Here is a 13,789-nt window from a genome sequence, read left to right on the forward strand (position 1 = left end):
GGCTTTACTTTGGAGAGATGGAAACATTTTGGACGGAGACAGAGGTGGTGGTTTCACAACAGTGTGAATGGATTCAATGCCACTAAATTGCTCGCTTTAAATATGGTTAAATTTTATGTTATGTGAATCTCACCTCCATAAACTATTTTTAAAATGATTTCAAAGTGCTTTCCCCTCTGGCTTGCAAGGCTCGTCAACTTTGGGTGAAGGGGTGGGGCTGTGTGGTGTGTACTGCGGCTAGCAGAGGTGGGGACAGTCCCCGTCCCAGCTCTGCTCAGGAGGGGTTGGATGGCCGGCTGGGGCAGAGTGCCTGCCGGTGCTGCTTGGTCCAATGAGGCCAGAGGATGGTTCTTCTTTTAAAAACCCATACATTTTTCTGGTTCATAAAATAATATGATGAAAAAATATGTATGATAAAGAAAATAAAAACCATCCATCATTTCACTACTTAGAATTGACATCTTACATTTTGATGTATAGCCTTTTAACCTTTTTTGAATTTGTATATATACTTTTTAAAGTGCTTTTGGGTCTCTCCACTTTTTTAACCAATTTCTTGTGTTTGGTTGTATGCAATATCATGCATAAGCTTAAGGATACCTCTCTCCCTTACTCTTAAACTGTGTGTCCCCGGGTGGGAGTGGAGAAATGAAAAGATCTTTCAATAGCCTGCCATTGAGATTTGATCTTTTAAATCTTTAAGTTTTTCTGTTCCTTCCTTTGTCTTCACGGTTTTGACTTAAAAAATACCAGTTTTCCATCTCCTCTGAGGCTTCTCTTTATTTTCTGTTCTTTGACTTTCAGAAAGCTTAACACATGATGTGTGTGTGTGTGTTTGAAGCAGAGTGAAAGGGAAGTGGGGTCTGGAATAATTATTTGAACTTGGTTCTTCTACAATATTTTAGTAAGAAATAAATCTCATTTCCCTTGACAGGGATTTGCATGTTTGCGGGAGCCAAGACTGTGAATTTGGTCAAAGCAACTTGCCATTGAAGGAGCAGCTCTCCACAGACTTGGTGGCGGGAGTCCCCCCAACCCCAAGTGTTCCTGGGCACCCTTCACACGTGCATGGGGCATGAGTCAGGGCTGTCAGCCGTGGGAGAAGGACACTCCCGGGGCCCATCTCTACTTGCAGGATTGTTCCCTCTCTCCGGCTTCCTGGTGCGTTGTGGTGTGCCCCCAACCCAAGTGAGACCATTCGTAGTCCACTGTCACCAAGGGGCAGCTGATGGGGTTAGTCCCGCCCAGGTGAGTGACTGAGTCCCTCTCTCAGGGTCACTTCCCTCTGGCACTGCCAACAGAATGACTAAAACAAATAGATCTCAAACAGTAGAGCCTAAAGCACCAATGAGAGGTCAGTGGGATGGCTACTGAGGGGCAGGGCCAATAAAGTTGGAAGCTACCCATTCTCCCTGCCTGCTGAGGGTGAGGGCTGCTAAGCAGACATTATTAGAAACCCCACAAAGAAGGGAGTCTTCCTCAAAGAACTCAGAAACTCCATGTGCTGCACTCTCTGAAATGGACTTCCCCCTATTTGTTTTCATGGGTGTCATAGCTCCTTAGCTGTCAAATATACTGAAAAGGCTCGATGAGCAAGTCAACATCATCACTTTCTTCTGAAAGTTTCCCCCCCATATCCCAGTGTTGCCCTTTCTTCTGCTTGGCATAAAAACCCTGCTTCTGGAAAGCAACCTGCAAAGCAAACAGATTGCAGGGTCTCCTGGCCCTCTTTCCCAGCGCACCTCATGGTGGCCCTCCACCCGAGCAGGATGCCCAACAACCCCTCCAGCCACCGCGTGCCTGAGAGGACGCTGGCTGGGACAGACCCACACGGAAGCAGAGCAGACGGCAGCGGGACCCCACATGGTGTGAGCGGGGCTTTGGTCAAGTTCCGTTGGAGCAGATGTCTCAGACCGAGGCTTTAACAAAGGAGCTGCCTCCTTCTAAACCCAAATCTTAGCCTTGGTATGCAGTCCTCCCCTGTGCAGGACAGTCTCATCTGGAGCTCCACAACTTAAAGTCATTTCATGCCCCCTATGGGGCAGTAACCGGACCTCCCCTTGGTGAGAAAACCTCATCCATCTCTCCGGCTAAGAGAGTAATCATGCCTGGAACCCAGGGCACTCTTCAGGGGATCTCACCACAGTGCTGCCACGTCCAATAGTTAAGGTTAATAAAATTACAGCAGCCCAAAAAACCGCAACGTGATCGAGGATTCGGACCCTTGGTGGCTGAAAGTTTGAGTCACTCCACTAGGTAGGGAACCCCCACGAGCTGAGGTTCTAGCTAAGGGTAGGGAGTTTGGTCTGGATCATTAAAGAAGGAAGCCATAGATATTGACTGTGGCCTCATGACCCACTGCAGACACAAGAACGTTGGCAGCCTTGCCTATTTTCTCTTTGCTTGTTACGTGCGGTTGGAAGTGCTAACCATTTTCTTTTCCTCTGTCCTCACGAGCATGATTATTTTATATACAAGTTGTCACAGGTTAGTTTTACAGTTGGGTCTTTAAGGAACAGAATGCTCATTGGGACTGGGCCACATCCTTTCCAGCGAGGTCTGAAGGGAGGGTATTCCTCCGCCAGGTTTCTTCCTCTGGTCTCCGCTGCAGCCCCAGAAGCAGTGTTTTGCTCATACACTTGCTGTATCCTCTGTGGGATTCTCTTTAGCTCTTAGTAGGTAACCTCTTTCACTAGTTAGCAACTCTTACATTAAATGTTCTCCGGTCAAATTACTGGTGTTTTTCTGTCTCCTACCAGGACCCTGGATGCTACATTATTACTGTATTATGCAATGATACATATACGGTATTATATGAAGGTGTCATACAAATGGAAACTTGAAAAAAATATATAAACCTCCCCAAATGCAAATTATATATATATCAAAAAATAGAGAGAGAACAAATAAAATAGACAACATAAGGAAAGACAATTTATAGAGACAATCTGGTAAACTGAGGGCACACGTGTATCATATTAAATACATGAAAATTGGCTTAACTCATCTACAAAAGGAAAAGATTTTGAGCTTGACCAACAAAGAAAAATCCAAGACTGTGTATATAAGAGATGCGTCTAAATCGAAGAAATTTAGAAAAAGTAAAAGTAAAAATATGGACAAAGAGGTACCAGGCAAAGGCAAATAAAAAGAAAGTAGGGATAATAATCTTAGTATCCAACGAGATAGAATTTAGACAAAACAAAATTAAAAGACACAAAATAGCACACTTTATAAAACTTAAGTGTACAGTTTGCAATGAAAATATACACACCAACAACTTAAGCACAAATCTAAGAGAAGTAAGAAATAACAGGAAAATTTAGCACACCTCTCTCAATAAAAGCTAGGCCAAGAAGAAAAAAATAGTACGGAGACAGAGGACCCAAACAACATAACCAATAAACAATAAGTAGATTTTATACACATATACTGCAGAATATACATTCTTTTCAAGTGTACATGGAACAATACAAAACCTCAATACAACCCAAAGAATAAAACTAATACAAACAGGCATTCTCTGACTACCATCAGCAAAACTATAAACTAATAACAAAACCAAAAAAGAAAATATCCTGCTATCTAGAAAAAAATTTTTAAATGCTATTTAAAATTTCTTGAATCAGGGGCGCCCGGGTGGCTCAGTCATTAAGCATCTGCCTTCGGCTCAGGTCATGATCCCGGGGTCCCGGGATCGAGTCCCACATCGGGCTCCCTGCTCCGCGGGGAGCCTGCTTCTCCCTCTCCCACTCCCCCTGCTTGTGTTCCCTCTCTCGCTCTCTCTCCTGTCAAATAAATAAATAAAATCTTTTAAAAAAATTATTGAATCAAGTAGAAAACACAGACCAATACTGTAGGTTTTCTGGAGAGGAATAATGAAAACGTCGCATATCTGAATTCATTGGCATATGGCTAAAACCGTTCCAAAATAAAATGTACAGTATTAAATCTATTTATGTATCTATCGATAGAAATGAAAATAAATGAAATAAGCATCCAAATCAAAAAGTTTTAAAGAGGGTGGGAGGATAGGTTAGCCTGGTGATGGGTATTAAAGAGGGCACGTTTGGCATGGAGCACTGGGTGTTATATGCAAATAATGAATCATGGAACACTACATCAAAAACTAATGATGTAATGTATGGTAATTAACATAACATAATAATAATTTTAAAAAAAGTAAATGTACCAAGCTAGAGAAGCAGCACTGACTGGAAGGAAGGAGGTCGGCTCAGCTGAAGGGTGCTGGTGGTTAAGACCCCCGGTCCTCCCAAGATGCTGAGATTCATTGACCAAATTGTACTCATTTGTTTCTATTAAAGTATAAATGACTGATTAAAAAAAAAAAAGTTTTAAAGAGAAAAAAAAAGCCTAAAATAAGCTCCCAAAATTAGATGATGACAAAATCAGAAATTAATGTTAGGGGAGAAATGCAGTGGGACTAATGGTAAACTAAAAGCTGGTTCTTTTAAAATCTGAACAAAATAGGTAAGTCACTAGCTATCCTAATTAAGAAGACGATGAAAGAGACAAAACACAAATCTGAAATTCTGTGCAAACATATTTGAGAACCTAGATGAAATAACTACTTTTCCAGAAAAGTACAATATACCATAATCGACCTTAGTAGAGCCAGAAAGGTTAGCCAAGCCAATGACCACAGAAGAAGCAAAAGAATGAAGGTGTCCCCCTCAAGAAGCATTGCAGAAAGATGGTTTTAAGGGAGAATTCTATCAAACCTTTAGAGATTAGATAATCCCACTGCCACATAAATTAGTCTAGATCCTAAGCAACAAAGAAAACTTCTGAAGTCTTTCCATTAAGCAAGCATAACATTAATTTCCAAACCTGATAAAGAATACTCCAAAGAGCAAACTACGGACCAACCTCACTTGTGAGTATCAAAGCAAATGCCCTAAATATAATGTTAGCAAACATGAACCTAAGATCAGTCTGTTTAAATAAACCTGAATTGGTCCTGGACTTAAATTGGAAATAACAGAATGGATTCACGATGCATTTATCTTTAAAAACAACAACAACATAAAAAACTACTGGCTCTGGGGGCACCTGGGTGGCTCAGTCGTTAAGCGTCTGCCTTCGGCTCAGGTCATGATCCCAGGGTCCTGGGATCGAGCCCCACATCGGGCTCCCTGCTCTGCGGGAAGCCTGCTTCTCCCTCTCCCCCTGCTTGTGTTCCCTCTCTCGCTGTGTCTTTCTCTGTCAAATAAATAAAAAAATCGTTAAAAAAAAAAGATTAAAAAAAAAAAAAAAAACTACTGGCTCTGCTGAAAACGCTAGACTCAAAGACCATCCAGCAGCACTGAGCACTCCAAGGGCCCATTGATCTCCCAACACCATTTTCCACTGAAAGAAACCAGGATTACTTGGAGAAATAGCCGAGTCCAGGTGTGGAGCGGGAAATGTACAGGATGAGCCTGGAAGGTCTTCTGGCAGCCAGAAGCAAGGAAGCCCTCAAGACCACTTGGGGGGGGTCAAAGGGGCCAGGAGAGGCTCCCACTGCCCAAAGATGAGACAACTGGATCATCGATCAAGGGAAAGCTGCAATGGATTGGAACCCACCAGGAATACTTACATCTACGAGTTCATGATGACACCTTTAAAAACTCATCGGTCAGCTTTTGAGGAGGCTAGCAAATCAATGCATTACTTTGCAAACTACAAAAGAAGGGAAAGAATCAAGCATCTACCCTGCTTTTTATATATAAACTCTTCCTCATAATAACCAAGGGGAAGTTTCTTTTTATGGAGATACTCCAACTAATTAAGTAAAGAAAAAGACTACGACCACGTCAATCCCTCATGAAGTAATAGATGTAGCAAATGATCATCCAAGCCTGCTAGCATCACAGAGAGACAACCAGGCAGGCTGTGCCTGTGATAGACGAATACACATCCACTGATGAAGGATTATTGTCCAAAGGGCCCATCTGAACCCCTAAGGCTGGCCCGCATCTTTCAGCATCAAGCATATCAGTTATTGGTCATTGGCCATATGGCGGGCAGGAGAAGGGCGATCTTTTATTTTCCTCTTCTTCCTTACTTTCTGATTCAAAGAGATTTTAGGGTGCTGTAGGACCCTACATGTGGTGTGGCCACAGTTGAAAGAAATAAGTTGCATCGTTGGATTTCACAGTGCCAGAACCCCATGAGACAGGTGTTCCTTTCCAGCATTTCACAGATGAAGACAATGACTTCCCTAAAGTGTACAGCTAGTTAACTGCAGACCCAGGATTCCAAACTGGAACTTCTTTTCATTCAAGTAAGGGAGTTTGCCCACACCCCAAGTTTCCTGAATAGGGAGAGTTGCTTAGGATTTTTCATCCCCAGAAATGCAACCATCGCCTCGGGCATTCTTTCCACGGCAATGGGAAAGATCCCGAAATCAGAAGAAAAAAAAAACGCTCACAAATTTTTTGTAAAGTTGGCATTTTATTTATAGATTTTTAAATCCCATGTCTCTAAAGGATAAGCATGTTTGTCTTGCAAAGCCTAGCTCTGTAGGAAAAACAAACAAAACAAAACAAAATCTTGGAAACATGTGTGTTGCCCTTAAGAACAAACAGTAATCATTGTTGCTACAGTCATGGAAATTCTGAATGTCTTCACCAATGCATAATTCAAACACATCTGAATACATTTTACTTAAAAGTTCCCCCCAAAGTTGTCTCCTACTGGTTGATATCTTCAACATGTCCATTTGTTTGATTTTTAGCAATTGGCTCTCAGCATTACATAAGAATGGAAGGAGGAAGATCTGAGGTGAATTAATGAATTTCCTGAGATGTTCCATGTGTCCTTGTTTTCTGAGAATTTCTTTAAGTGGTACAGGTAGTGACAAAACTGGTTACTTTAATATCTGATACTTAGCATGAGGTGACCCACCAGAACCAGCTTGATCACAAAGAGCAAACCATGCTTCTCGGCTCTCCGGAAACACCCATCTTCATGGAGTTTTGTCGGGATGGTGTCATCTGAAGGGCAATCTGAGGGGGCTGGTTCCTGGGAGTCAGCTTTCCTCTGCGCCTGTTCCAGCAAGGATTCAAAGGATGGACCCGTCAGTCACAGCACCAAAGCTGACCAGTTCAATAAGGAGCCCAAAAGCGTTCCATTCCACTTCCTTAGACTCGTGCCACTGAGCTGACCCTGAAACAGTGTGAGGCCAGACTTCACGTTGAAACCACAGTGTGTGGGGACACACAGCGACAGCACAATCTCGATGGACAGAATCTTCTGGAAAAGTGGAGCTACCCAGAAAATTCTCTTTTTCAACTTCCTCATTTAAATATTTTAGTTCACTTCTTTGCCTTAATTTGTATAGGGAAAAGGTGACTGAAGCTTTATAAGATAACCATGTTTCTGGAGCGAGCCCAAAGGGATTAGTGGGATGGACATCCCAGCACTGTGCAGGCAGCTGCCGAAATCCGGCTGAATGCATTGCCGTCTTTTAATGAATCCTCGGGGTAAGTTCTGTTCCTCATGCTTTTCCTCTTTCTCCTGCAAAGTAGAACGCACTGAACTTTCTTTTCCGTTTCTTTGGAGGCTTCCAACAGTTGACTTCAAATAGTTTCAAGATCTCTTGCCTCCGAAATGAGTTCTGAATGTTGGCTAAGAAGAATCTTTGCACAAACCTCAGGTTCAAGGTAGAGATGAACCGGGAAATGCTATTTTAACAAGAACTGACCCACTGGGAGAAGTTAATATTCAGAACCCGGGCTGTCAAGCGCTGTCAGGGGCAGACACTGATGACGAAAAGATGCTTTGTTTTTATTCTCAGTAACATCTAGCAGCTGAGTACATCTTGTTCAGACTTCCCAGAAAATTGAGAAAATTCACCTGCCAGTGGGATCGAGCAGAAAAAAATCTGAACCGCAAAGGGACGGTTTGCCAAAGGTCCCGGGATAAGGAAAGCCGGGTAGTTCAAACACAGTTCTGAACTGTTCCTAAGTTCGGGGTTTCTCTAAACAGAGGCTGAGGATCCTGTCCTGCCCACGGGGATGTAAATATAGCCCGTCTTGCTTAAGCCAGCCGGCTGGACCATTCCTTCACTCTCTCTGGGCCTCTCTTCCTCGCCTGCAAAGAGAGGGCCTGGGGTCACCATCCTCCCACACCTCAGAGCCTGCCGTCCTGCCAGCCCCAGCAGAGGCCTGTGTGGTGAGGCACAAGGTGGTTGCACACCTTCCTTCCAGGCGAGACGCAGGCTCCGCATCCACATGGGCAGCCACGAGCCACAAGGACACGTTGCACTCCTTGGACGCAGGCAGTGATGAATCGGCACCTCGGGCTCTCTCGGCCTTCTGAAGCAAATCCCTTTTCTCAGACACATGCACTCCAAGCCAAAGGGACGGCAGCATGTCCACGAGGCACTCCTGACCCTCCCCTTGCATCCTCGGGACAGCCCTGTCCCACGGAGGCAAGTGAGTCGGGCACCCAGGAAAGGCACCAGGCCCTGAAACCTGCCCAGGGAAAAATCTCAGCCCGCTGAGTTAGAAACTCCTGGGATATCGGCCTTTGCTCAAGTGATGCGGTCTATCACGTGCCTAGAGCCCACGAGCTACTCCCCAAGAAGAGTGCCATCTTCAAGCGCCAGTCCCACGCCAAGGCTCAGTCCCCTGATGTTCTGGGGGCGCTCCCCTCCTGCAGGAGGCCCTCGCTCTGCGGGCAGCAAACCTTCAAAGGCACCGACGCAGGGAGGGCCAGCTGCAGATGATTTAGCCTATCAGTCAAGTGCTGGCCAGAGTCACATCCACTTACATCCAAACACGGATGTTACATGTCCAAATGACAGTTGTCAGGACAAAGGAGAAGGCACTGGGGGTGGGGGGCAGATTCCTGAAGCCTTCAAAAGTTGGGCATGACATCTCTGCCCCCCTTCCGCACAGAATGCCGATCGGACGGCTATTTTCATCCATGCCCTGCGGCTTCCCCGCTTAAGCGGCTCCTGGGGTCACAGCCCAGAGCTAACGGACCAGGATTCGGATCGGCCGGGGTTTTGCCTCTTCCACCTCGGAGTCTGGTTTCTTGTCTCCCAGGATAAATGCTGGTCTCACTGCCTCGCCAGGTTATACGTGAAAAAGACTTGGAGAATCCCAAGGTGCACCCAAAAAGATCATTTTTGTTTCTTTCCATTTCCTTTATATTCACCAACATCCAGTATTTAGAAGCTTCATGGGAAAACAAACGATGACCCCGAAAGCTTTCCCTTTCCTAGAATGCCCGGCCAGTCCAGCCTTAAAGGACAAAAGACGCACGTCCGTGAGTCACAGCGACAGACACGTCCAGAACCCCGGTGGTCAGAGATTGCAAGGACACAGCAGACTTTGGAAACCAGGGTCCTCCTAAAGCAGGTGCTGCTGGTCTGTGCATTTGAATAATTTACATATAAAGGTAAAAGCCCCCAGCTGTCAGGAAGCAGTTCCCGATCATCCCATAAAGGCACCTTCCCCAGGAGACTGCCACGTCCGTCAGTCCATCCGGGGAGAGACTCCCCACGCACCTGCCTTTGCAAATAGCCGCGGGTCAGAGCCACCTGAACTTATTTTCCTCTCCCCTCACTGGACACCAGCTCTCACCGGCAGGACTCGGGTCACCCCTCTATCTCCATACGCACTTCCCGCTCTCGACAGGGATGCACGAATGGCCCTGGGTCCTCCAGCTTGGGATAAAAGCCATTGTGTTGGCCAGTCACCATGCGTGCCCATCAAGCGTGCCTTCTGACTCCAGGCAGCTCCGTCGTCTTGCCCGAGTACCTTCATCTTTACCCTGGGGCGCTCCTGCCTTCCCCGATCCTGACCCTCAAGCGGCCTGGCACGCCCGGGCTGCTGCAGACGTGCAGCTGATTGGAAAGAGCTCTCCAGTCCCCCACTGCCCCCAAGACCCCCTGCTGCATTCCGCCTGCTTCTGGGGCTCGCTTCACCAGCCCCGTGAGCAATCCATCTTGGTCCTCACTCCTGGATGCAATCGTCGGGCCCCCGGCTAAGTGCCCTATTAGCATTGGGATTGCCAGTCTTCTACTCCGTTTCCACCCTCCATCAACAACCTGGCAGGAGCTTACGTGAAGTCCTCTTAGATCTGAATAGTAGGAGCCAACCTGACCGTGAAACCTTGGGGTGGGGGGGGGGTCTGTTGCACAGACATGGACCAACCAGCTGTCACTTGTCAAGGGCCACCATGGAGGAGACCAAGCTGTCCGTTTCATCGGTGTTGTGTTGCTGAGTGACAAAACACTACCACCTTAGTTGGCAGGATTCCTCCCCTTGGGGTTCAGGGCTGAGGTGCCAGGGGCTACTCCGTGCCCAGAGGCTGATCGCAGCTCCTTGCCACGTGGCCCCGTCCACGCTCTGGTTCACAGTGCGGCAGCTCACCTCTCCGAGGCCAGCAAGGGAGTATCTCCCGCGACTCCGCTATCGCCTCCTGGAGGTTAGGAGCAAGCCCCAGGTGGGCCTCACACTCAAGTGGAGGTGGTCACACAAGAGCAGGAACACCAGGAGGCGGGGACCGTAGTCCGCCACCACATTGCCATCCTGAGTCATGCCTTCTCGGGGGCTCCGTGAGGCTTTGGTTTGTTTCCTTATTTGGAGGTGTTTGGGAATGCAAGCTCCCAAAGACCACGGAATTATAACATTAAAGCTGGAGGGACCTGGCAAGTTATCAAGTCCAGCCCCTAAATCAGACCCGGACAGCGAAGCTAGGGAGAGTAAAGGCCCCGTAAGTCTCACAGACCCCACTGGAGCAGAGACTGGGAGAGAGATCTAGGGTGTCCTACCACACACCCCTCAGAGGCACCCTGACCAGGGGGCAATTTGGTCAGGCGACCTGAGACAAGCTGACGTCATCTATCCTTTGGATTATCTGCACCAGTTTGTCCTTCTTGCCGTGGAAAATGGCTCACTTCGAGGTCCTGGTGCTTGGCTTCCTGAAGATGTAAACAGGTTCAGACCTTCTCGAATTGGAGTCACCCCTCCTCTAGTTCTGTCCGTACCGAGAACCACCTGGGGTTCCTCAGCTGGGAGCGCCCAGAGGGGGACACTTTACAGCGGAACAGTGCAACACAGGGAAAATTTAAAAAGGAAATAGCAATCTCCTTTGGGATCCTATAATAAAATAAACATTCCTCCGAGACATCTGAGGTTTGCGTGAAGGAGGGGGAAAGTTGCTAACACATGAAGAATGTGAGCGATAAAGCAAGGTCCCGAATGCAGTTTGCAGCCTCTGTGGGGAGCAGACGTCTGAGCTGTGGCCGCCTCTGCGTCACCCACATGCCCGCTGCCGGGTGCACTGCTCACGGCCAACGTCTAGACCTGGGCCCCAAACAAAAGAAGAACGAACACACAGGAATCAGCAAGTGATTGTGGCTCAAAAGGGCAATGCCACCAGGACGTGGCAGCTTGGCTCCGTACATGCAGCCGGAGGGTCGATCACACGGGGGGCTCTGCGAGACCACGCCCCGTCCCAGCATTCAAGCCAGCCAGGGTCGGCCGCCGGTCCCTCTCTACTTCTTGCTGGTCTTTTCAGGAAAACAGATCGAGAAGCCCAAGTAAGCAGATGAAAAACAGAAACCCTTCTTTTGGACGGGGACTTGAAAAAATCTTTTTAGATACCTAGCTCGAGCACTCAAATTAGGTGTGTTTCAATTAAAGTAAACTCTCTGGCCATTCCACTCCCCAACCCACAAAACAAGAACCTCATAAAGAACCTTCCGGCAACTTCTAACCAGTGTTCAGTGCCCCCCCAACACATACATCTGTTTGTGAAGCAGATTGCATTCAGCTGATGTATTCACCAGATGAGTGGGACGTGCCCCTCGGCTTAAAATTGTTGAGTATGTGCTGGGGTTGGGGGGACACAGATGTCAGGCGAACTGTTCTAGCGCACAGAACCTCTGACGCACGAGCGTCTGCTGATGCTAATTTGGGGCGGCATCTCTCCCCATGACTCACCAGTGGGCGGACGCGAAAGCCGCCTGCTGACCTCTGGAGCCATTTGGGCCCTTCAGAGTGTGAAATTTCAATTTCTACATCAGAGCTTTCCGTGTCAGGCCTGAAAAAATGCTTCATGTGAGAGCAACGTTGATGCTTTCCAGGTCGGCGTTTGGGCGGGGGGAGAGCAGGCAAGAGGAAGAAAGGGGTAATTTCTAGCAGGCACACATCACGTTTGCAAACAGTGTTTAGGAAATATACCATTCGCCCAGTCACCCCCGTTGCAAAAAGACCCCGTGCCCCAACCCACAGGAGGCCGCCGTGCTGCGTCCAGCATCGGGGGCTCACCCAACGGCAGCTCCCGGGCCCCGTTCCACGGCCGGGCATGAAGGGACACAGAGCGAGCAGAGCCCACGAGAGGTCATGTTGTCCTCGCCGGCCCTGGGGAGGAGGCAGGTCACCCAGGATCACAGCCCCGCGGGGCCTTGCTGCCCTGTCCCCCCAACACGAGGTCTCCCCTCACGCCTGCACCCCTCGGCCGACCGGAGTGTGGCGCCTCGGGCTCAAGGCGCTTTTACCAAAGGGGGTCGATACGAAACCAGACACGTGTGTGAACTGTCTCCCTCGGGCCAGCCGTCGGCGCTAAGCCCCGTCCACGTCCCACGGGAGAAAGCGGTGCTTGCAGCACCTTCGCGGGGCCGCGGCGGACGGGTCAGGGGCCACCACCCACCTTGCAGAGGCGGCCTTGGGCAGGCCTCTTCTGTCCTCGGGTCTCACCCGCTCATTTCTGAGGCCTCTCCAGGACGCAGAGCTCTGTGATGCAAACTCTGATGACCTCGGGGTCGTCTGTGGGCCCCAGAAAGCAGAGTCTCCGGGGCCTCTCTGCGTTTGGAAGGTCACAGCCACCCCTCGGCTGTGAGCGGTCCCAGGCACGACCGGACGGGTGTCTGCTCCGGAGGGAGCACCTGCAACCCGCACCAGGAGACTCGGGACACTGAGACTAAGGTGTGACGGAGGGGCACGGGGCGGCTAACCGGGCAGGGGGGGCCAGGAAGGGGAAGGAGCGAGGGTCGCCCTGGATGTGAGCCTGGGGCGCCCCCGGGATTGCGGTGGCCTCATCCACCCACGAGAGGACAGCACGGAGGAGGTGACCACAGTGGCCTTCACTGGAGTTCCAGGTGTCTGTGGCACCAGCTTCTCACGGCCGGGTGACCGGGGCAGAGTGGAAGACCTCGATTCCAGAACCACCGGAGTACAAACGTCCCAGCAGGATGTTCATCCTCAGGGTCATTCCATGAGGAGCGTGGGTGAGGTGCGTTTGCGTTTCACTCAAGGATATTTACTGCCGACTGGGAGGTGACAACTCGAGGCACATGGATCTGAGGGGACACGATGGGAAGCAACCACATGGGACAGGCTGAGTTCCTCGGCCCGTGTCCCCAGATAAGAAGTGACAGCCAGAGGGCACAGACGACCCTCTGGGCTGTGAGGCGAGTCCCGGATTTCTGAGGACAGGAGACTCAGCCGTGCCGGTACCCAGAGCGCAGGTGGGCTGGGGCGGCGCTGACACTTGTCCGCTCGGAGGTGCACTTCGTACCCACGGGAACGGCCATGCCGGCGTCGGCAAGGCAGACAGCGGCTTTGAGGACAAGCCCCAGGGCGGCCGCTGAGCGCCCACGGCGCCTCCCTCGCGGGGCTGGGTGCGGCGGGCCCGGGCCGAGGAGCTTGCAGAGGCCCGGCGCTTCCCTCCGACGGACGCGGGACGGACTCGGAGACGGTCCCTCACGTCCACGGTCACGGGCGCCCTCGGCTCCTCAGCACATCTCGGGACGGCCACGGCTGGGGGG

The sequence above is a fragment of the Phoca vitulina genome, unplaced genomic scaffold, assembly GCF_004348235.1.
Source record: "Phoca vitulina isolate PV1807 unplaced genomic scaffold, GSC_HSeal_1.0 scaffold1, whole genome shotgun sequence".
Classification (NCBI taxonomy): domain Eukaryota; kingdom Metazoa; phylum Chordata; class Mammalia; order Carnivora; family Phocidae; genus Phoca; species Phoca vitulina.